The following is a 23,869-nucleotide window of genomic DNA, read 5'->3' as shown; positions in this document are numbered from 1 at the left end:
CTAGTTTTCGACGTCCCGGTTGTCGCACCTTGTAATTTACTTCCCCTACGGGTTCAACTATTTCGTAGGGCCCTTGCCACTGGGCCAACAGCTTACTTTCAGCCATGGGTACCAGTACCATTACTCAGTCACCGGGCTGAAACTGACGAACCTTGGCTTGACGATTGTAGTAGGTTTGCTGGGCCTCTTGGGCCTTTTCTAGGTGCTCCCTCACTATGGGAGTGACCCGGGCTATCCGGTCCCTCATCCGTAGCACATGCTCTATTATGTTCTTCCCCTCACTGGGTTCCTCCTCCCAAATTTCCTTGGCTATGTCCAGGATGCCTCGGGTGTTGTGCCCATATAACAGCTCAAAGTGGGAGAATCCAGTTGAGGCCTGAGGTACCCCCCGGATAGCGAACATAAGGTAAGGTAGTAGGCTGTCCCAGTCCTTCCTGTCCCAACTTACCACCTTCCTTATCACAGCCTTGAGGGTTCGGTTAAACCTTTCTACCAACCCATCAGTCTGCGGATGATAGACTGAAGTTCTCAGGGTATGTATATGGAGCAGCGTACAGAGGTCCTTCATTAGCTTCGACATAAATGGGGTTCCTTGGTCTGTTAATATCTCCTTTGGTAGCCCCACGCGGGCAAAGATCCCCACCAACTCCTTAGCTATCGTTTTAGAGGCGGTGTTTCACAGGGGGACGGCTTCTGGGTAGCGAGTAGCATAATCCAGAATGACAAGTATATATTGGTGGCCCCGGGCTGTCTTCTCCAGAGGTCCCACTAGGTCCATGGCTATTCGCTCGAAGGGGACCTCTATGATGGGAAGGGGTACTAAAGGTGCCCTCAAGTGGGGACGGGGACCGTGCAGCTGACACTCCGGGCAGGACGCACAGTACCTCCGCACTTCTTCATGTACTCCGGGCCAGAAGAACCATCATAGGATCCTGGCCAAGGTCTTCTCTACCCCCAAATGTCCCCCAAAAAGATGACTATGGGCAAGACTTAATACAGCGTTCTGGTGATTTTGAGGTACTAGGATCTGCTGTACCATCTGCCCCTGTACTGGTGCAACCCGGTATAAAAGATCCTTCTTCATTATGAAGTAGGGTCCTGGTCCCCTGGTTTTCCCTTCCCCGGGGACCCCATCTATTTCAGTCACCTCCTTCCTAATGTTGTCGTACCTTAGGTCTTCTGCCTGGTCCCGTCCAAAATTTCCTCTCCCGGGGCTAATCTGCCCGAGATCTAGGGGGCCAGTCTCTGTTGCCTCTACTGGTTCAGAAGCATTAGGGTGGGGGTCAGACTCAGGTGCTTCTCCCTCCTGCGTGGCCTCCTTTTCAGCTGCTCGGGTCCGCCTACCTACGAGAGCGACCCTCTGGCTTTGGGTCAGTATTCAGGTTCCCAAGGCCTTACCTGCCCTTCTTTCCCTTTTTGTCTTTCTACCCTGTCTGGGAGTGGAGAACAAATCTGGGGATATTTCAGAGAAGACTGGGGGTTGACAGTCTACTGTGGATGCCTCACTAATTTCAGGGTTTCCCCCTTTCTCCAATCCCCTTACCGGGAGTAAGTCCAAACCCTGGGAAGTCCCTCCCTATGAGCACCGGGTATGGGAGTTTAGGGACTACACCTGCTGCTACCTCAGTAGTGTTCCCCTGAATCTCGATTTTTACTGGGATGGTGGGGTAATAACCAACTGTCCCATGGACACAGGTTATCCCCGTATGCTTAGCCCACAGCAGCTGACTATGCTTCACGAGCTTCCCCGAGACAAGCGTGATAGCACTCCCCGAATCAACCAGTGCTGTGGTCTCTACCCCATTTAGTTTCACTGGTCTGGTATACGTATGTGGGGTTAGTGAGACCCCCACAAGGTGGATTAGGGAGCAGGGGTCTGCCCAGTTCCCCAGTTTTCACTGCATAGGCTCCTCACCATTGGGACACTGTGCAGCTATGTGTCCCCATTCCCCACAGGCATAACATCTGTATGGAGTCCTAGGCATTCCCAGGTATCTTGGTTTGGGCAGTCTAACATCACAATCCTCTTCTCCCTCAGTGCTCCAACTCTTTGTGGCCTCTAGTGGGCCTTCAACCCCTCTCTTTTTCCACCTGGGGCCTCTTGGTGGCCCAGTCACCAGAGCTTTGGGGCTTGGTGCTGCTAATTTAACCCGGGGTGCCTCTTCCTTAACTGGTCGGGTCAGTTCCCTCGCCGTCCTTTGCCTCTCTACCAATGCGACGACCTCGTCATAGGTGCAGGGTTCGTTCTGGCTTACCCAGGTCCAAAGGTCCGGCGGTAGTCCCCTCGTGTATTGGTCAATGACCAGAACCTCTAGTATCTCTTCCGGATTCCAGGACTCAGTTCGCAACCACTTTTGTGCGAGATGGATGAGGTCATACAATTGGGACCGCGGGGTTTTGTTTTCCTGGTACCTCCACTCATGATACCGCTGGGTCCACACTGCAGTTGTTACCCCAGATGTGGCCAGGATCTCTGCTTTCAGCTGGGGGTAGTCTGCTGCAGCCTCTTCAGGCAGATCATAGTTGGCCTTCTGGGCCTCCCCACACAGGAATGGGGCAAGGATGCCAGACCACTGATCTCGAGGCCAGGCCTTCCGTAGGGCTGTCCTCTAAAAGGCCAGAAGGTATGCCTCTACATCATACTCCCGCGTCATTTTCTGCAGCCAATGGCTGGCCCGTATGAGCCCATCATGGCCACGATTCAGCTCTGTAAGGGTCTTTACCTGGCTTACCAGTTCTCGCAACATAGCTTGGTCTTGAGCAGCCTGGTCCATCAGCAGGCGATTAGTCTCTTGCTGCAGCCGCACCGCCTCCTGTTGGGAAGCTGCCTGGACACGGGTAGCCTCCTGCTGGGCCGCCGTAGCTTGTATCAGTGCCTGCACTACGTCATCCATTGTGGTGAAAAAATAAATAAACCCTCTCCCTTTTTTTTTAAATCACCCTCCTTCTGCCGCGCTGTACACCCCAAATCCCACTCCGGACACCAGTTGTGACAAAGTTCCTCCTCTACCTTGGTGGGTCCTGTGCTTATTGGTGGATTTGCTCGCTTCACAGATTCACCCTGTGGGTCAGGAAACAGTCCAGAGACCTTCCCCTCTGGTAGAAGCTATAGTCCAGATCAATTCCTCCTGTGTTTGATCAGGAGTTGGGAGGTATGGGGGGAACCCAGGCCCGCCCTCTACTCCGGGTTCCAGCCCAGGGCCCTGTGGACTGCAGCTGTTTAGAGTGCCTCCTGGTACAGTTGCACGACACCTACAACTCCCTGGGCTACTTCCACCTGGCCTCCTCCCAACACCTTCTTTGTCTTCACCACCGGACCTTCCTCCTGATGTCTGATCACGCTTGTACTTCTCAGTCCTCCAGCAGTACGCCTACTCACTCTCAGCTTCTTGCACACCTCTTGCTCCCAGTTCCTCACACACACTTCCTCTCCTCTGACTCCCTGGCTCCCCCTGGCTTGACTGAAGTGAGCCCTTATATAGCATCAGAGGGGCCTTAATTAGAGTCAGGTGCTTAACTGCCTCACCTGACTCTTAGCAGGTTAATTGGAGTCAGGTTCTATTAGCCTGGAGCAGCCCCTGCTCTGGTCACTCAGGGAACAGAAAACTACTTATCCAGTGGCCAGTATATCTCCCTTCTGCTACTCTTCTGTTCCCAACTGGTCTGGGTCTATCACAATGGCATATTTTAATCCCATAATGTCAAACCTAGGGCTCCAGAAAAGCCTTCACGTTCATGGGTGCAAGAGGCTATTAAATAGTCTTTGCATTGTGGTGCTCCACAATGGCCATTTAGTTTTGATAGTCCTTCTTGATGTGCAGAAACTCACAAGCATTGTATAGAGCAGGGGTTGGAAACGTTCAGCATGCGGCTCGCCAGGGTAAGCACCCTGGCGGGCCGGGCCAGTTTTATTTACCTGCTGTCGCGGCAGGTTCGGCCGATCGCGGCCCCCAGTGACTGCGGTTCGCCGTCCTGGGCCAATGGGGGCGGCGAGAAGTGGCGCGGGTGAGCGATGTGCTGGCCGCGGCTTCTCGCCACCCCCATTGGCACGGGACGGCGAACCGCGGCCACTGGGGGCCACGATCGGCCAAACCTGCCGCGGTGCTTACCCTGACGAGCCGCGTGCTGAACGTTGCCAACCCCTGGTATAGAGACTAAACACATGTCAAACACCTATCTTGAGCAGTACTAACATATGGGTGAGCTGGTCTGGTTTCCAGCTCTGAATTTGTCAGTGCACAGCTGATGCCTATAGCCTTGGCCAAAAGCTGGCGCCTGGTCTACCAATGTCACGGGGGGACAGAAGATGCTGGCTGGGTATGTACTTGGGCCTGGAGGACTGCATTCTGGTCACGGAGCATGATGACCTGAGTGTGCAGTTCGTGCACGACCCCAAACAACGTCCAAGGAGGTCTGGGTTGGGCTCCTACTGGGGTGCTTCCATGGAGGAGTGATACCTACACAAAATTCTCTGTCACTTGCACACTCTAGGGCATCCACCTCTACCTAGTTCTTAGGGCTCAAGACTTCCACCTCTACCTAGTTCCTAGGGCTCAAGACGTAACCCTCTTAATTTAGGCGCCCACCCTTACCCGTTCCTAGGGCTCAGGTGTAACCCTGTCAATTTAGGCACCCATTCCTTCCAGGCTCTGGGAAAACACCCATTCCCTCCGGGATTAATGTAAACTGGGGTCCAAAAGGAAGTTCTTTGGGAACCAATTCCAGGGCACAGCCCCATCAGAACTACCAGACCTCAACTCTCTGCCAATGACACCGTGCAGAAACTGGAGTCCCTCAGATGGACCTGATCCTGACTGGCTATCAATAAAAGTTCTTCTGTATTATTGGGAGTGGTGAGCATTGTATGTGTAAGCATGTGCATTCTGTTTTGGTAATTGTTAATAAATAGAAGTTAAGTAGGATATTACTGTGTAAGGCTCTTTCACTGGTAAAGGACCCCATAAACCTGCAAAAGGTTAAGCCCAGAGGGAATGGATGCTTGTCCGGAGCTTGGAGGGAATGGATGCCTAAATTGACTGGGTTTCGCCTGAACCCTAGGAACAGGGTAAGGGTGGGCATCTAAATTAAGAGGTTTATGCCTTGAGCCCTAGGAACTAGGTAGAGGTGGAAGCCTTGAGCCCTAGGAACTAGGTAGAGGTGGGTGCCCTAGAGTGTGCAAGTGATAGAGAATTTTGTGCGGGTAACAGGAGCTCCATGCCATGGTGCAAATTCCCAACTTCTCTTCTAGAGGCTGCTCAAACTGTCCCACACTGAGGCGTAATGGTGCAATGCAGTGGTTGGAGCAGGAGTCTGGCCTAGTGCTTGGAGCAGAATCAGAGGGCAGAACCGCAGTCATGGTCAGGAAACAAGCCATGGGCCAGAACAGAACCAAAAGTCAGAACCAGAGGCCTGGTCAGGAGACAACCCAGTGGTCAGGGCCAGGAATCAGGAGTTGAGAAGTAGGCAGGGACTAGGGCTGGAGCAGTGCAGGCACAGATTGGAGCAAGGGCTGGACAGGAAGGTCTGGTGCAGCTGCAGGCATGGAACACATTGAGCAGCCACTGTGCTGCTGTTGCAAGAAGGTGTAAATGGTGATCTGAGGGCTCTTCTGACCGGCCAGGGAGCACAGTCACTTAGTGAGGGTTGGCCCAGCTGAGCTCATTGGGTTGCTAGGCAACCATGCCCAGAGGCAGCTGAGTTCCTCATAGGGTGCTGCTTCTTTGGAAGCAGTGGGTGTGTGAATACTGCGAGTGGCAAGTGGAGCAGGGGCTGGGCACTCCAGGGAGATGGTTGGAGGCCTGAGGGATGGATTGCCCTGTTCAGTCCTGTCCTTGAGGTGGTGGTGCCACCCCCTGGCAATGTTGCCTTTCCCCACACCCCAGGGTCTGCTGTCCTCCCTCCGTCACTCACCCTGTGTCAGAGGGGAGGGGGGCCAAAGGATGCAGGTGGTGATATGGCAGAAATCCATCACTGTTCAAGAAGTGTTGTCTTGACTTTCCCCAAAGCCCACGGGGATGCTAATAGGGACTAGAGGAAAACGGCTTGGTTAAGTGAGCTCACATACCTGTGAGCCCTCACTATGCTGCTGGAAAAGGCTGCCCTGCACTGCTGCAAATTATTGCTGGTTGCGTTGCTCCTGTAAGGGGTAAAGTCTCTACCAGGAGCCCTAAGGAGTTTGGACTCACTGGGGAGCCACAGAGAGAAACAGGGTGTGCTGAGGCAAGAAGGCCCAGTCTCAGAGCTAGAGTTCTAGCAAAAGCTAATTCTAGGCCTAGCATGTTCCAGGGGGTACTGCCAAGAGAGACGATACATACACTTGGGCATCAAACACCCTTGTAATATCTGTGATAGCTGCCCTCGGGGACAGTGATGGGGGAATCCTCCTAATCGTCTCCTTTGACTCTTCTCTTCTCTAGCATTGGTTCAGAGACTGTATTACAGAGAACGTTTAACCATGTCCCAGAGGGTTAATCCAGGTGGGAGATGCTGGGTCATGAAGGGTATGTCTGCACTGCAATAAAACACCCGCGGCAGGCCCATGTCAGCTGACTTGGACTCATGGGAATCAGGTTGTGGGGCTGGATCCTGAGCCTGGACATGTACACTGCAATTTGATAATTCTGTAGCCTGTAGGCTAACCGCGGGTTTTATTTCAGTGTAGACATACCCTAAGTGTTTCTCAGGGTATGTCTACACTACGAGAGTAGTTCGATTTTACTTAAATCGAATTTTTGGAATTGATATTGCAAAGTCGAACATGTGTGTCCACACTAAGGACAGTAATTCGACTTTGTGAGTCCACACTAACGGGGAAAGCGTCGACATTGGAAGCGGTGCACTGTGGGCAGCTATCCCACAGTTCCCGCAGTCCCCGCTGCCCATTGGAATTCTGGGTCGAGCCGCCAATGCCTTCTGGATAAAAAAATGTGTCGAGGGTGCTTTTGGGTAACTGTTGTCATCTGTCCATCACTCCCGCCCTCCCTCCCTGAAAGTGCCGGCGGGAAATCAGTTCGCGCACTTTTCTAGTCAGTGACAGCGCAGACGCCACAGCACTGCAAGCATGGAGCCCGCTGCGACCATCGCTGCAGTTGTGGCCATTGTCAACGCCTCGCAGCTTATCATCCACCTTTCCCAGAGGCAGAGGCAGATGCAGATAAATCAGGCGAGGAGGCTACGGCACCGCGGTGAGGGCCTGAAGTCTGAGAGTAGCACAGACCTGTCAGAAAGCACGGGACCCAGCGCCGAGGACATCACGGTGGCAATGGGTCATGTGGATGTTGTGGAACAGCGATTCTGGGCCCGGGAAACAAGCACAGACTGGTGGGACCGCATGAATCCCAGTGGCTGCGAAACTTTCGCATGCGGAAGGGGAATTTCCTTGAACTTTGTGAGTTGCTGTCCCCTGCCCTGAAGCGCAATGACACCCGGATGCGAGCAGCCCTGACTGTCCAGAAGCGAGTGGCCATAGCCCTCTGGAAGCTTGCAACGCCAGACAGCTACCGGTCAGTCGCGAACCACTTTGGCGTGGGCAAATCTACCGTGGGGGTTGTTGTGATGCAAGTAGCCAAGGCAATCGTTGATGTACTGCTGTCAAAGGTAGTGACCCTGGGAAACGTGGAGGTGATCATAGATGGCTTCGCAGCGATGGGATTCCCAAACTGCGGTGGGGCCATAGATGGAACTCACATCCCTATCCTGGGACCGGACCACCAGGCCAGCCAGTACATGAATCGAAAGGGCTACTTTTCCATGGTGCTGCAAGCACTGGTGGACCACAGGGGACGTTTTACCAACATCTACGTCGGATGGCCGGGCAAGGTTCATGACGCTCGTGTTTTCAGAAACTCTGGTCTGTTTAGACGGCTGCAGGAAGGTACTTATTTCCCGGACCACAAAATAACTGTTGGGGATGTGGAGAGGCCTATAGTCATCCTCGGGGACCCAGCCTACCCGCTAATGCCCTGGCTCATGAAGCCCTATACTGGTGCCCTGGACACTGAAAAAGAACTCTTCAACTACCGGCTGAGCAAGTGCAGAATGGTGGTGGAGTGTGCTTTTGGCCGTCTCAAGGGGAGATGGAAAGCTTACTGACTCGCTGTGATCTCAGCGAAACCAATATCCCCATTGTTATAGCAGCTTGCTGTGTGCTCCACAATCTCTGTGAGAGCAAGGGGGAGACCTTTATGGCGGGGTGGGAGGTTGAGGCAAATAGCCTGGCTTCTGATTATGCCCAGCCAGACAGCCGGGTGATTAGAAGAGCCCAGCGGGACGCGCTGTGCATCCGGGAGGCTTTGAAAGCTAGGTTCCTGAGTGAGCAGGGTAACCTGTGACTTTTAAGTTTGTGTACAGAGAAGCTTAACCTGCCCCCGTTTCTTTACCCAGTTAATGTTGACTATCCTCTCCAGTTACATACCCCCTTCCAACACACGTTTAAAAATAAAATCACTTCTACTTTGTTAATGAACACCGTTTTCTTTATTACTGTTTTTGCGGGAATGTTTTAAACCTGGGACGCAGACTGTGGTGGGGAGCGGGTGTAGTGTAGTGATGCAAATGACGCTTCTAAACTCCAGGAATGACAAGCTCCGCAGTGGTGGACTGGTTGTTTCAATGGAGCCTGCCACCCCTCCTGATCGGGACTGTGTGTATGTGGGGGCTATGTCACTTTGTGGCAGGGGGAGGACGGTTACAGATTCCCTGCTGCGTGGCTCTGTGATCCAGGATAAGGACCGCTGCATAAGATCTGTAACTGCCCTCCCCCACCACAAAGTCACAGAGCAACCCACCCCCCACCACAGAACATGAAAACCACCTCCCAGACTGACCAGGGTAACTAGTGACTGCACTGTGTATGTGCCCTGCTGCTGGACCTGCCCCCGCCTATGTACCCTGCTAAAGGTGACTGTCCTGTCCAATTACCAACCCCCTTCCCCCCCCTTCAGACAGACTCTCCTCCAAAAGAACATGATGGAAACAGTAATGAACAGAAACATATTTTTTTATTAGCAACTACACATGAAACTGGGGGGGTAAAACTTGGACGGGGGCTTGTGTGAGGCGGGAAGGAAAGGACTTGTCAAATTTTGGGGAATGAGAGCCTTCTACTACTAGAGCAGTCTGCAGGGGTGGAGTGAGAGTTTGCACGGACTCTGCCGCCCCTCCTTCTTTGGACTTTGGGTGAGGGGGGTATGGGACTTGGTGGCGGGGGAGGGCGGTTACAGATAGACTGCAGCAGGGCTCTGTCCTCCTGCCTCCGTTCCTGCAGAACATCCACAAGGCGCCGGAGCATGTCCGTTTGCTCCCTCATTAGTCCAAGCAGCGTTTGAGTCGCCTGCTGGTCTTCCTGCCGCCACCTCTCCTCCCGTTCCATGTGTGATCGGTGCATTTGGGACAAGTTCTCCCTCCACTGGGTCTGCTGTGCTGCCTGGGCTCGGGAGCAGCCCATAAGTTCCGAGAACATGTCCTCCCGTGTCCTCTTCTTCCTACGCCTAATCTGCGCTAGCCTCTGGGAGTGTGATGCCAGGCTAGGTTGTGAGACAGTCGCAGCTGTGGCTGTGGGAATGGGAAAAAGGGAGTGAATTCCTCAGAAAGATAAATGTAATTGTGAACAAAGAACACAGTCTTTCTCTGTGAACAAGACCATGCACAGCACCTATCACATGCGCACTCAGGACAAGGTCGAATTCTCGGCCTTCGCATTCAGTGCCTGGGGTCTTGCACTGCAGATCTGAGAAGCAGTGGCAGGACACCGGAATTTGTGTAGCGGGCAGACATGGTAAGCCGTAGACTTGTGGCTGCTTAAAACTTTAATAGTAGCACTGGCCTCCTTTCACATTGAAAGCAATGCCAGTCCTTGCTGCCAGCAATCCGGCAAGCAGGAACTCTGCCCCTGTCCCACCCCCTCGCGGCTGTCCCAGGGAAAGATCCCTGTATGCTGCCCCTCTCCCGCCTCCACCGCGTGGCTGCAAACCGGCGGTTACAGTTCTGTAAAGGAACGGGCAAGCAGTCCCAATACTAACATTCCCGTACCTAATTCAAAGCAGGTCACCATGAGCGACATCACCCTGATGAGGATCTCAGACACTGATAAAGAATGAATGCTTCGGGAAAGCCTGCAAAGACCAGGGCCGTATGCCGCCATGCTCTGCAGGGCAATGATCCCGGAGTACTTGATTGTCTCCTGGCGCGGAAACGTTTCATACCACGGAGGACCCAATAAGGCCGCTCTCCCCAGGAACCTGATGCAAAGGCTTTCCAATTAGCTCCAGGAGAGCTTCCTCGAGATGTCCCAGGAGGATTTCTGCTCTATCCCCGGACATATAGACCGCATTTTACTGTAGCTGCACTGGCAGGGACTAAACAGTAGAGCGGCTTGGGCAGAACAATCATGCTAAACCGGACATTGTTAGATTTTTTTTCAATAGTTGCACTGCCCAGGACTGAAACGTTAAGCGCCTAGGGCAAACTAATCACGAGAAACCCATTGTTGTTATTCTTAATATTCCTGTTCTGTTAAAAATAAATGTTTAGATGTTTAAAACACTTACTGGCTGATCCTTCCCCAGATTCTGTGTCCGGATTAACAGCTGGGGACGGTTGGTAGGGGATCTCTGTAAGGGTGATGAAGAGATCCTGCCTGTCGGGCAAATCAGCGTTGTAAGCGCTGTCGACTGCCTCGTCTTCCTTATCTCCTTCCTCATCTTCCCCGTCCGCTAACATGTCCGAGGAACCGGCCTTGGACAATATCCCATCCTCAGAGTCCACGGACAGTGGTAGGGTAGTGGTGGCGGCCGCACCTAGGATGGAATGCAGTGCCTCGTAGAAACGGGATGTCTGAGGCTGGGATCTGGAGCGTCCGTTTGCCTCTTTGGTCTTCTGGTAGCCTTGTCTCAGCTCCTTGATTTTCACGCGGCACTGCGTTGCATCCCGGCTGTATCCTCTCTCTGCCATGGCTTTTGAGATCTTCTCGTAGATCTTTGCATTCCGTCTTTTCGATCGGAGCTCCGAAAGCACGGACTCATCGCCCCACACAGCGATCAGATCCAAGACTTCCCGATCAGTCCATGCTGGGGCCCTCTTTCTATTCTGAGATTGCACGGCCATCTCTGCTGGAGAGTTCTGCATCGTTGCCAGTGCTGCTGAGCTCGCCACGATGTCCAAACAGGAAATGAGATTCAAACTGGCCAGACAGGAAAAGGAATTCAAATTTTCCCAGGGCTTTTCCTGTGTGGCTGGTCAGAGCATCCGAGCTCGGACTGCTGTCCAGAGCGTCAACAGAGTGGTGCACTGTGGGATAGCTCCCGGAGCTATTACCGTCGATTTCCATCCACACCTAGCCTAATTCGACATGGCCATGTAGAATTTAGCGCTACTCCCCTCGTTAGGGAGGAGTACAGAAGTCGAATTTAAGAGACCTCTATGTCGAACTAAATAGCTTCATGGTGTGGACGGGTGCAGGGTTAATTCGATGTAACGGCGCTAACTTCGACATAAATGCCTAGTGTAGACCAGGCCTCAGTGCAACAGAACCTAGACTGTCTGTTTGCAGGGAGAACGCCTGGGATGAATGGAGAATGTGAAATGGACAAAACCCCTTCTGAAATCGCTCCAATTGCCCTTCTCACCCTGACAGGCTGCAGAATAACATCCACATTTTGCTCCGGATCGTCCCATCCTCCCAGGGGAAAGGAAATGGCGTCAGTGGAGTCCGCTCAGGTAAGGGATTGTCTGGGAGCTGATGGTGGGTTCTAGCAGGAGGGAGAAGGGGAGTAAACGCACAGGAGAATGGGAGCTGCTGGAGGTGGGAGGAGGGGGGCAGGAAATAGACAATGTGGAGAAAGGGAGGGGACAGGGTGTGACCATCCTGCTGGAACTAGTTGAATCTGGGGCTTGTTTTCGAGGAACAGACTCATGGGGGTTGGGAGTGGGATTTCTCCTGTTTGTGGAACAGGAAATAACCCCCCTGGCCAGAACTGGGAAAACTTCCCAGACTCCCAGTGCTGGAGCCTGAATCTACCGCTACATTTCGTTATTTGCCGCTCCCCCAATCTTTGTGTCATCTGCAAACTTTATCAATGACAACTTTATGTTCTCTTCCAGGTCATTGATAAAAATGTTAAATTGCACAAGGCCAAGAACTAATCCCTGTGAGACCCCACTAGAAACACACCTACTCAACCATGGTTCTCCACTTACAATTACGTTTTGAGACCTATCAGCCACTTTTTAACGAATTTCATGTATGCAATGTGAATTTTGAATTGTTCTGGTGGTTTAATCAAAAGATCATTCTGTACCGAGTCAAATGCCTTACAGAAATCTATGTATCAACATTACTATCTTTCTCAACCAAACTTCAAATCTCATCCAAAAAGACATGCAGTTAGTTTGATAGGTTCTAAATCTATGTTGATTGATATTAATTGCATTGCCCTTCTTTAATTCTTTATTAGTACATTTATCAGGTGCTCCATTATCTTTCCTGGTATCAATGTCAGATGGACAGTCCTATAATTACTTGTGTCCCTTTTAAACCTTCTGAACATTGTGTGATACAGGAGGGCCAGGGAGCAGTGGGAGAGTGGTAGAGGGGAAATATATAAGCCCTAGGCTAATTAAGGCATGGTTCCCTGTAGACTATGGGGTGTTGCTACAGGTTAATTGAAGCACCTATAGTCAATTAAGGCCCTAAAAGGAACCTAATAAACCCCCCTGCTTCAGGCAGTCAGGGGAGGAGGAGGAAGCAGAGAGGACTGGAGCTTGGAGGTGTGCTGTGAGATTTGAAAGACCAGAGAACTGAAGTAAGGGAGACCCTGCCCCAGCAGGGGAGGGAGACTCCCTCCCCCAACGTCTAAGGACTGAAGGTACCCCACCCAAGGGGGACGAGGGTAAGAACCCGCAGGGGTTGAGAGGGGCTGGGTCTCAGAGTGAGGAGCAAACCTAGACCCTTTCATCCCCTTCCCTCTTCTACCATCTTCCCGGGCCACAAGCGGGGACCTCGGTGCCCCGAGAGCAGGGGCAAGGGGTAGCGTCTTAGCCCCCCACCAAGAAAAGCGCAGGACCCACCATACTAACATCGGCCATTTTGCCACATATGGTGTTAGCAGTGGGATTTCTGCACTGTGAACATAATCCAGGGTGGGTCATGACCACCCTGCCCCAAGATGAAGGATGTGGTCAAAGCACTGGTGCAAGCCACTACTGCCCAGCAGGAGGCTACCCGGGTCCAGGCTGCTGCCCAACAGGAGGCCATGCAGCTGCAGCAAAAGACCAATCACCTGCTGATGACCCAGGCCACCCAAGATCGGGCCATGCTGCAGGAACTAGTGAACCAAGTGAAGGCCCTTATGGAGCTGAGCCGTGGGTATGATGGGATGCGGACCATACGGGCCAGCCACTGTCTGCAGAAAATGACCCGGGAGGATGATGTGGAGGCATATCTCTTGGCCTTTGAGAGGACAGCCCTGCTGGAGGCCTGGCCCTGAGACCAGTGGTCGGGCATCCTCACCTCATTTTTGTGCGGGGAGGCCCAGAAGGCCTACTATGATATGACAGCAGAGGAGGTGGCAGATTACCCCTGACTGAAGGCGGAGATCCTGGCCAGAGCAGGGGTAACGACAGCCTTGTGAGCCCAGAGGTTCCATGAATGGCAGTACTGCGAAGACAAGACACCGCGTTCACAACTGTTTGACCCAATCCACCTATCCTGAAAGTGGTTACACCCAGAGGCTCTGAGCTCAGAGAAAATGATGGAGCTCCTGGTGCTGGACCGCTATACGAGGGGACTACCGTCGGCCTGCGAGCCTGGGTAGGCCAGAATGACCCCTCCACCTATGATGAACTTGTCACCCTTGTAGAGAGACAACTGGCAGCCCGTGAACTGTTCAAAACCCTGGGAGGTGAAACACGGTGTTTCAGGAAACCTGTCCCAACCCTGAGGCCCCGGATCATTGAGAACTCCAGGAAAGCTATAGCGGGAAGAACAGGCACCAAAGAGCGGCCTGAGGCCCCGAAGGGACCTGGGAGTCCAGGGGGAGAGGGAGGGGACCTGGGGGTCCTGGGGAGCATATCAGAGGACCCAAGACAGAGGGCAACCTCCGGGATGAGATATCACTGTTATGAGTGTGGGGAGTTGGGGCATATAGCAGCCCAATGCCCCAACAGGGAGGAGTCCATGCAATGCAATCTGGGGGATCCCGGGGACCAATGTGGCCTAATCAGCCTGGTGGGGGTCGCAACGGCCCCACATGAGTACATCACGCCAGTAAAGATGAATGGCATCCAGACCATAGCTTTGGTGGACTCTGGGAGAGCTGTCACATTGGTCTCAGGGAAGTTAGTGGGGCAAGACCAACTGAGCTGGGCCAAGATCACCTGAGTGACATGTGTCCACGGCACAGTAAATTTCTACCCCACAATTCCAATGCGAATTGAGATCCACGGAAACACTACCAAGATGACTGCATGGGGTGGTCCCCAAGCTCCCCTACCTGGTTTTAATTGGCAGGGACTTTCCTGGGTTTGAGAGCCTACTCTTTCCCCCCCCTCCCCATCGAGTTAGGGGAGGGAAGTAAACCCCGAACAGAGTTTGAGGTGCCCATGGATCGCCCGGCCATATCACAATTTTTGCTGGATTTTCCCCAGAGTTATTTTCATCCCCCGGGAAGTCCCGGAAATCCAGATGGGAAAGGAGGGCAGACAAAAGATTAGGAACCAGGATTTTGGCAGCAAACCAGAGAGCTGCGCTGGTTGGGAGGAGACCCCCTGGAGACCCAGAGACGGCCCCCAGCATGAGCGGAAGCACCCTAAGAGAAGGAGGGGAGCCCAATCCAATAGAATCAGGCCAGATCAGTCCCGCACATGAATCTTTTGGGCAGGACCAAGCCAATGACCCACTGTATGTGAATGCAAGGGAGGAGGTAGTACAGGTAAATGGCGTGCCAGTAGAAGGGAAGACCAAAGGCCCAGGGCCATACTATAGAATCAAGCAGGATCTGTTGTACCAGGTAGTGCCAATACGGGGAGGGCGGGGGGGGGGGAGTAGTAGAACAGCTCCTGGTGCCACGGAAGTACACAAGGTCTGTATTAGAGTTAGCTCACAGTTATCTATTTGAGGGACATTTAGGAGCAGACAAGACCCTGGATAGAGTCCTAAGGAGGTTCTACTGGGCGGGGGTGCGGGCAGAAGTCCAGCACTATTGCACTTCCTGCCCAGAGTGCCAGCTGCATAGCCCCCGACCACAGTTAAGGGCCCTATTGGTACCCTTGCCTGTAATTGAAGTTCCTTTTGAAAGGATAGCAGTGGGTCTAGTGGGCCCACTAGAAAGAATGGCCTGGGGCCACCGAAGCATACTCGTCATCCTGGACTACGCTACACGGTACCCTAAAGCCATTCCTTTAAGAAACCCCACGTCCAAGGTGATCGCAAAAGAACTGTTGCAGGCTTTTGCTAGGGTAGGCATCCCTAAGGCGATCCTGACAGACCAAGGGACTCCCTTCATGTTGAGAGTAATGAAAGACGTATGTACCCTGCTCCACATCCAAGCCTTGCGGACCTCGGTCTATCATCCCCAAACAGATGGTCTGGTTGAGCTATTTAACCACACTCTCAAGAGCATGATCTGAAAGGTGGTGGCCCAAGACAGAAAAGACTGGGATACCCTCTTACCATACCTGATGTTTGCAATACGAGACGTTCCCCAAGCATCTACTGGATTCTCCCCCTTCGAGCTACTGTATGGATGCCACCCACGTGGCATATTAAACATTGCAAAGGAGGAATGGGAGGAACAACCCAACCTGGGGAAGAATGTCATTGCATATGTGGCCCAGATGAGCGAACGAATAGCCCAGGTGACCCCCATAGTACGAGAGCATTTGGAGAAAGCACAAGAGGCCAAACGAACCTACTACAATCGTCGGGCAAAAACACAGAAATTTCAACCAGGAGAAAGGGTGCTGGTCCTGGTACCAACAACAGAAAGCAAGCTCCTGGCCAATTGATGTTGACCCTATGAGATCGTGGAAGCAGTTGGGGAGGTGAATTATAAGGTGAAGCAACCAAACCGCTGAAGGTCAGAGCAGATATACCACGTCAACTTACTGAAACCCTGGCTCGATCGGGAGACGTGTCTGGCTGTCCTGCTGGCTCCATCCCAGGCAGATGGCCCACAAGGGCAGGTAAAGATATCCCCCGAATTAACCCAAGGACAATGAACAGAGGTCGTTGAAATGATCCAGCGGAACCAAAACGTGTTCTTCACACAACCAGGCTATACGACGCTGATCCAACACCACATCGTCACTTGTCCCGGAGCAAGTCTCACGATAAAACCGTATTGTATACCAAGGCAAAAAGAGACAAAATTAGGACAGAAGTAAGGAAGATGCTGGAACTTGGGGTGATTGAGGAATCACACAGGCAGTGGTCCAGCCCTATTGTCTTGGTCCCCAATCCAGATGGCACCCTGAGGTTTGGTAATGACTTCTGGAAGTTAAACGAGGTATCCCAATTCGATGCCTACCCGATACCACGTATTGATGAGCTGGTGGATCAGTTAGGCAAGGCCTGATACTTGACCACCTAGACTTGACAAAAGGATACTGGCAGATCTCCCCGGCTGAGGATGCTAAGGAAAAAACCGCTTTCTCTACACCCGATGGCCTCTTCCAATATACCATCCTCCCTTTTGGGCTCCATGGGGCCCTCGCTACTTTCCAACGATTGATGGACAGATTACTTTGACCCCATGCCAAGTATGCTGCCACCTATTTAGATGACGTGGTGATCCATATCCCTGACTGGGAGACACACCTGGGGAAAGTGGAAGCAGTACTAGATGCTCTCAGACAGGCTGGCCTCACCGCTACCCCATCCAAATGTGCAATAGGGTTAGCCAAGGTCCGATACCTCGGGTATGTAGTCAGAAGGGGCCTGGTGAAGCCCCAGTGGAACAAAGTGAAGGCAATACAGGAATGCCCCTGCCCATTCCACAAGAAGCAAGTAAGAGCATTCTTAGGGATAGTGGGGGTACTATTGCCAGTTCATCACTCACTTCACCACAAGAGCAGCGCCTCTGACAAGAGCTCGGGGCCCGGAGATAGTTAAGTGGACCGAGGCAGCAAAAGAAGCTTTCACAGACCTAAGGACAGCCCTTTGCAGCCATCCAGTGCTCACAGCCCCAGATTTCAAAAAGGAATTAATCCTACAAACAGATGCCTCGGAGGTAGGACTTGGGGCCATCCTTTCACAGATGGTGGGGGATGAGGAGCACCCAATCCTTTACCTCAGCCGAAAGCTCCTGCCCAGGGAGCAACGGTACGCCGTAGTAGAAAAGGAATGCCTAGCGGTTAAATTGGCCATGGCGATTCTATGGTACTACCTGCTTGGGTGGCGGTTCACCCTTGTGACAGACCACACCCCACTCCAATGGATGCACACAAACAAGGAGAGGAATGCACAAGTGACTAGATGATTCCTATCCCTACAACCTTTCCACTTCCAGATACAGCATAGAGACGGAAGCCAACACGGCAACGCAGACTCACAACAACACTGTCTCTCATCCCAAGTAACCCAACCCCATGGTGTTGAGCGGGGGGAGAGGGGAAGAATATGTGATACAGAAGGGCCAGGGAGCAGTGGGAGAGTGATAGAAGGGAAATATATAAGCCCTAAGCTAATTAAGGCGTGGTTCCCTGTAGACTATGGGGTGTTGCTACAGGTTGGAGCACCTGTAGTCATCTAAGGCCCTGGCAGGAACCTAATAAAACCCCCTGCTTCAGGCAGACAGGATGTGCAAGGAAGGAGAGAGGACTGGAGCGTGGACGTGTGCTCTGAGATTTAAAAGACCAGAGAATTGAAGTAAGGGAGACCCTGCCCCAGCAGGGGAGGGAGACTCCCTCCCTCAGCGTCTAAGGACCGAAGGTACCCCACCCAAGGGGGAAGAGGGTAAGAACCCGTAGGGGTTGAGAGGGGCTGGGGCTCAGAGTGAGGAGCAAACCCAGACCCCTTCCCCCACTTCCCTCCTTTACCACCTTCCCGGGCCAATAGCGGGGACCTTGGCACCCCAAGAGTGGGGGCAAGGGGTAGCATCTTAGCCCCCCACCAAGAAAAGCGTAGGACCCACCATACTAACGTCGGCCATGTTGCCACAATTGACACAGGACTATCTTTCTTCCATTCTTCTGGAGTTTTCCCAGTGTTCCAAGACCCATTGAGAATCAGCAGTAATGGTCCAGGGTCAGGGCCGGCTCCAGGCACCAGGCAACCAAGCACATGCTTGGGGCAGCACCTGGTAAGGGGCGGCCAATCTTGGGGTGGTGGGGGGCAGCGCAGCACGGCATTTCGGCGGTGCGGCGCTCCGGCGGGGGGCGCTCTGGCGGTACGGCACTCGCCGGGGGGCAGACCGGTCGGGCGAGGCGCGGCGCCGAGGGGAGGGCACCGCATGGGGGGTGGCACTCGGGGGGGAGGGGGTTCCGGCGGCGCGGCGCTCAGCGGGGGGGACGGGCTCCGGCGGCGCTTGGCAGGGGGGCGGCACGGGGCGCAGCGCTTGGGTGGGGAGGTTCCGGCAGCGTGGCGCTCGGTGGGGGGGTGGCGCGGGGCGCACCGCTCAGGGGGGGGTTTCTGGTGGCGCGGTGCATTTTTTTGCTGCTTGGGGCAGCAAAAACGTTAGAGCCGGCCCTGTTCAGGGTGCTCCTCAGCCAGTTCTTTTAAAACTCCTGGATGAAAATTATCTGGAGTCTGGACCTGTTGATTTGAAAATGTCTGTCTTTAGTAGCTGCTGTTTAACATCCTCATGAGTTACTGGAATGGAAAGAGTTTTTCCCAGGTACAAGAACAGAAGTATTCATTGAACGTTTTTGCCTTCTCTGTATGATCACTGATAGAATTATCGTAGTAATGGGACCAATACCATTGTTAGGATTCTTTATGTTCTTAATATGCTTTAAAAAAATCCATCATATTGGCCTTAGATTTCCCCTTCTGACCCTTTGTTTCCTTTATGAATTTTCTACAATTCGAAGCTGCTGACTTGTATTCTTTCCTGTTGACTTCCCCTTTCCTCCATTTGCTATCTATTGTGTTTTGATGGTTAGGGTTTGGGGATTCCCACCAGGGGACTGTCCCTGGATCCTGCTGGGCTTCCATCTCCTGTACCAGCCCCTGGCTAGTAGGTGTTTGATAAATGTGAAGACCCTTGCTCCCTGTGTGTGCTGGCAGGGACAAGGGGCTCTCTCTTTCTCCCCTCACCCCGATGTCTCTTGGCTGCTCTGAGTGGTGCAGGGCTGGAACTCTGCTACCGTGTCCCTCCCAGAGCATTCATTTTACTGGCCCTGCTCTCCTGTGAATACTGGTGTTGTCACTGGGCAGCAGGTTCTGAGTGGGCGATTCTTGTTCTTTCAGGGGCCGGTGACCTTCGAGGAGCTGGCTGTGTACTTCACGGAGGGGGAATGGGTTCTGCTAGACCCTGTTCAGAGAGCCCTCTACAGGGAGGTCATGCAGGAGAACTATGCCACTGTGGCCTCACTGGGTAAGGATTCCTGTCCCCTGGTTATTAGAAGCTGTGGGGTCTCTACAGAACCCAAGTAGTAATAACTCTAGGCCTTTACTCAGCCTGTAATTTTTGACAGCTTTCCATGCCCTGCTTTTTGCCTTATGTCCTTCCCCGGACACGTGTATATTTGATATTGGCCATTTTTACTTTTTTTTTTTTTTTTTTTCCCCAAATATTAAACACTTTTCTCTGTCCACCACTCACTGCTCCCCACGCAACCCCTCCCTGCCATATCTACCCACTGCAACCCTGGTCACCATTGCTGAGTCCTTGCTTCATTCCTCCCTCCCAGAGGACAGCCACTGCCCCGGCACAAATGTACACTTTGTCAATGATGTCACAGGGTGGCAGTGAGAATTCTCGTGACTTGCTAGATCTTTTTCTCGTCCCTCTGCCCCATCTCCAGCAGCCATGGTCTGCCTTCCCTCCAGGCTCTTTGGATCTTTTAGCTGGTCCTTTCCAAGGCCACATTGCCAAATTCTTGTTTCTTACATTCTCCTTTTCCAGAGAAATTAGTCTGTTGCTCTTGAATTATGTCTCATTCCCCAGTCTTCCCCAGACACGGGGGGGGGGGGTGTGTGTTAATACTCGCTCCTACTGCACCTGACTCACTGGATTCCCTAATTCCCCAAAATGCGCTTGTCTGATGTCACAGGTGTGGAGAAGCTACACCTTTGACATCCTTTGAAGTCTGCTCAAGGAATGCCCTCTCAGGTACCAGGCCTCCAGCCATCACCTCTCTGTGGGCAGGGACATAGGAGCCTCTGCATCTCGACCAAGGTTTGAGGCTTGCAGTCCCCTCACCCTTCATTGCGTTCACTGGCCTAAAGTCCAGCCCCTGTGCTTTGCTTCTCCCCAAGGGCTGTGACCAGTGTTTATGTGACGGATGTGGGAATTTTGGTAATATTTCTGTTATTCCAATACATGCGTCAGCTGCCCTCTGTATTTGGTGTTGCTCTGCTCTGAGTGTGAAGGGCTGTCACAGGGTGATACAAATGGCTCATGAAGACACTGACTGGGACTAACCAATATCAGTGGAAGACCACACAGAGTCCAAAGTAACCCCCAGGACTGAACACTTGACACCTATCACTGAGAGGTTCCCAGCTTGTCTGGGTAGAGCGCACATGAACTCAGCGTGTTCTGAGGAGCAGGAAGAACTGGGCTCCCAGAAACGGGGAGCTTTTCTGTAGCTAAGACAAAGGGACAGATATACGGAAAGAACACCGAATGGGTTCCTACAGCAATGTGGCTCAAGGGCTTTGGCCAGTTTGGATTATGTCTTAACCTTTTGTGACAAAGTTCCTCCTCTATCTTGGTGGGTCCTGCGCTTGTTGGCGGATTTTCTTGCCTCAGAGATTCACCATGTGGGTTGGGGAACAGCCCAGAGACCTTCCCCTCTGGGAGAACCCACAGTCCAGGTCAATTGGGAGGTTTGGGGGGAACCTGGGCCCGCCCTCTATGGTTCCAGCCCAGGGCCCTGTGGACTGCAGCTGTCTATAGTGCCTCCTGTAACAGCTGCATGACAGCTACAACTCCCTGGGCTACTTCCCCATGGCCTCCTCCAAACACCTTATTCTCACCACAGGACCTTCCTCCTGGTGTCTGATAACGCTTGTGCTCCTCAGTCCTCCAGCAGCACACCCTCTCAGCTCCTTGTGCCTCTTGCTCCCAGCTCCTCACACTCACACCACAAACTGGTGTGAGCTCCTTTTTAAAGCCCAGGTGCCCTGATTAGCCTGCCTTAATTGATTCTAGAAGCTTCTTCTTAATTGGCTCCAGGTGTCCTAATTAGCCTGCCTGCCTTAACTGGTTCTAGTAGGTTCCTGATTACTCCAGTGCAGCCCCTGCTCTGGTCACTCAGGGAACAGAAAACTACTTATCCAGTGGCCAGTATATTTCCCTTCTGCTACTCTGCTGTTCCCAACTGGTCTGGGTCTGTCACATATCCTTCCCCCCTGCTCAACGCCAAGGGGTTGGGCAGCTTGGGATGCCAGACAGTGCACACGTGACAAGCCATCGGCATTGCCATGACGGCTCCCTGCTCTGTGTTGCACACTGAACTGGAAAGGTTGGAGGGATAAGAACCATCTGGTCACCCTTGTGTTCTTCTCCTTGTTCCGCTGCATCCATTGAAGAGGGGCACGGTCGGTCACGAGAACAAATCTGCGCCCGAGCTGGTTTCCATGGCCCATTTTACAGCGAGGCATTCTCTCTCCACCACTGCATATTTTTGTTCCCTTGGAAGGAGTTTCCGACTGAGGTATAGAATTGGGTGTTCCTCCTCCCCGACCATCTATGATAGAATGGCCCCCAACCCTACTTCCGATGCATCCGTCTGCAGGATAAACTTCTTGGTGAAATCAGGGGCTATCAGTACGGGGTTATTGCAGAGGGCAGTCCGTAGGTCTGTGAATGCTTCCTCTGCTGCGTCAGACCATCTCACCAGATCAGGTCCACGGGCTTTCACTAGGTCTGTCAAGGGGCTTGCCTTTGTGGCAAAGAGGGGGTTAAATCATCGGTAATACCCCCCCACACCTAGGAACGCCCGGACTTGTTTCTTGCGACTTGGTCGGGGCCAATTTTGGATGGCCTCTAACTTGTTCACTTGGGGTTTTACCAGACCTTTTTCCCACAATGTAGCCAAGATATTTGGCCTCTGTAAACCCTACAGCACACTTGGCAGGGTTTGCTGTAAGGCCAGCTCGCCTGAAGGTATCGAGGACTGCCTCCACCTTCTCCAGGTGGGTTTTCCAGTCTGGGGTATGAATGACCACATCGTCCAAGTAGGCAGCAGCATAACTGTTATGCGGGCGTAATAGCTTGTCCATGAGGCCCTGGAAGGTAGCTGGGACCCCATGTAGTCCAAAAGGGAGGACAGTATATTGAAAAAGACCCTCTGGTGTAGAGAACGCAGTCTTTTCCTTTGCGTCTTCTGCAAGGGGATTCTGCCAGTACCCCTTTGTCAAGTCTAAGGTAGTCAAGTACCGGGCATTACCCAGATGGTAATCTATGCGAGGTATGGGGTATGCGTCAAACTGGGATACTTCGTTTAGTTGCCGGAAGTCATTGCAAAATCTTGTGGTGCCATCAGGTTTGGGCACCAGCACGATTGGGCTGGACCACTGACTGTGGGATTCTTCGATGATCCCCAACTCCAGCATTTTTTTTACTTCTGCTTTTATTTCCTCCCTTTTTGCCGCTGGCACCCGACAGGGCCTCATTGTTACTCTGGTCCCAGGGTTTGTGACGATGTGGTGATATGTCTCGGTTGTTTGACCCGGTTTTGTCGAGAACACATCTTGGTTCCGGAAGATCATCTCAGACACCTCATTCTTCTGGTCTGGTGTTAAATCGGGAGAAACTCACCTGTTTGGAAGGCTTGTTTTCCTGGGTTAGGTCTTTTTGGACCGTTGTGCATGCCTCTTGTGCATGCCAGGGTTTCAGAAGGTTAACGTGATAAATCTGTTCTTGTTTTCTGCATCCTGGCTGCCGCACCTTGAAGGTTACTTCCCCCACGGGTTCAACCACCTCATAGGGCCCCTGCCATTGGGCCAGAAGCTTGCTTTCTGCCATGGGTACCAACACCATAACCCGATCCCCTGGTTGGAACTGTTGCACTTTTGCCTGGCGATTGTAATGGGTTCGCTGGGCCTCCTGTGCCTTCTCCAAATGTTCCCGTACAATAGGGGTAATCCGGGCTATCCGGTCTTGCATCTGCATTACATGCTCTATTATATTTCTCCCCTCGTTGCGTTCCTCTTCCCAGATCTCTTTGGTGATATCTAGTATGCCACGGGGGTGACGCCCATATAATAACTTGAAGGGGGAAAACCCAGTTGAGGCCTGTGGTACCTCCCGGATAGCGAACATAAGGTAGGGTAGTAGGGTGTCCCAATCCTTCCCGTCCCGACTTACCACCTTCCTTATCATAGCCTAGAGGGTTTGGTTAAACCTTTCTACCATCCCATCAGTCTGTGGATGGTAGACCGAAGTTCTCAGGGTATAGAATCATAGAATCATAGAATCATAGAATATCAGAGTTGGAAGGGACCTCAAGAGGTCATCTAGTCCAACCCCCTGCTCAAAGCAGGACCAATTCCCAGCTAAATCATCCCAGCCAAGGCTTTGTCAAGCCGGGCCTTAAAAACCTCCAAGGAAGGAGACTCCACCACCTCCCTAGGTAACGCATTCCAGTGTTTCACCACCCTCCTAGTGAAATAGTTTTTCCTGATATCCAACCTGGACCTCCCCCACTGCAACTTGAGACCATTGCTCCTTGTTCTGTCATCTGCCACCACTGAGAACAGCCG

The 23,869-nt window shown here is 52.6% G+C and overlaps 1 protein-coding gene across 4 annotated transcripts in view; it reads left to right on the top strand.

The window, feature by feature from the left end:
* The window catches only part of LOC117885287 (zinc finger protein 271-like), an 81,574-nt gene that overhangs the window by 11,161 nt on the left and 46,544 nt on the right, over positions 1 to 23,869 (top strand). For 2 of the 4 annotated variants that reach the window (XM_034786576.1, XM_034786575.1), the window contains exon 2: positions 11,633 to 11,715. The exons of the other annotated variants lie outside the window; for them this stretch is intronic. The gene's annotated coding sequence lies outside the window, so the exon portion shown is untranslated. The remainder of the gene's footprint in view (positions 1 to 11,632; positions 11,716 to 23,869) is intronic. 4 annotated transcript variants of the gene reach the window in all.

This window comes from Trachemys scripta, chromosome 11, assembly GCF_013100865.1.
Source record: "Trachemys scripta elegans isolate TJP31775 chromosome 11, CAS_Tse_1.0, whole genome shotgun sequence".
Classification (NCBI taxonomy): domain Eukaryota; kingdom Metazoa; phylum Chordata; order Testudines; family Emydidae; genus Trachemys; species Trachemys scripta.
The sequence above is the reverse complement of the archived record's forward strand: the minus strand, read 5'-3'. Positions and strand labels throughout refer to the sequence as shown.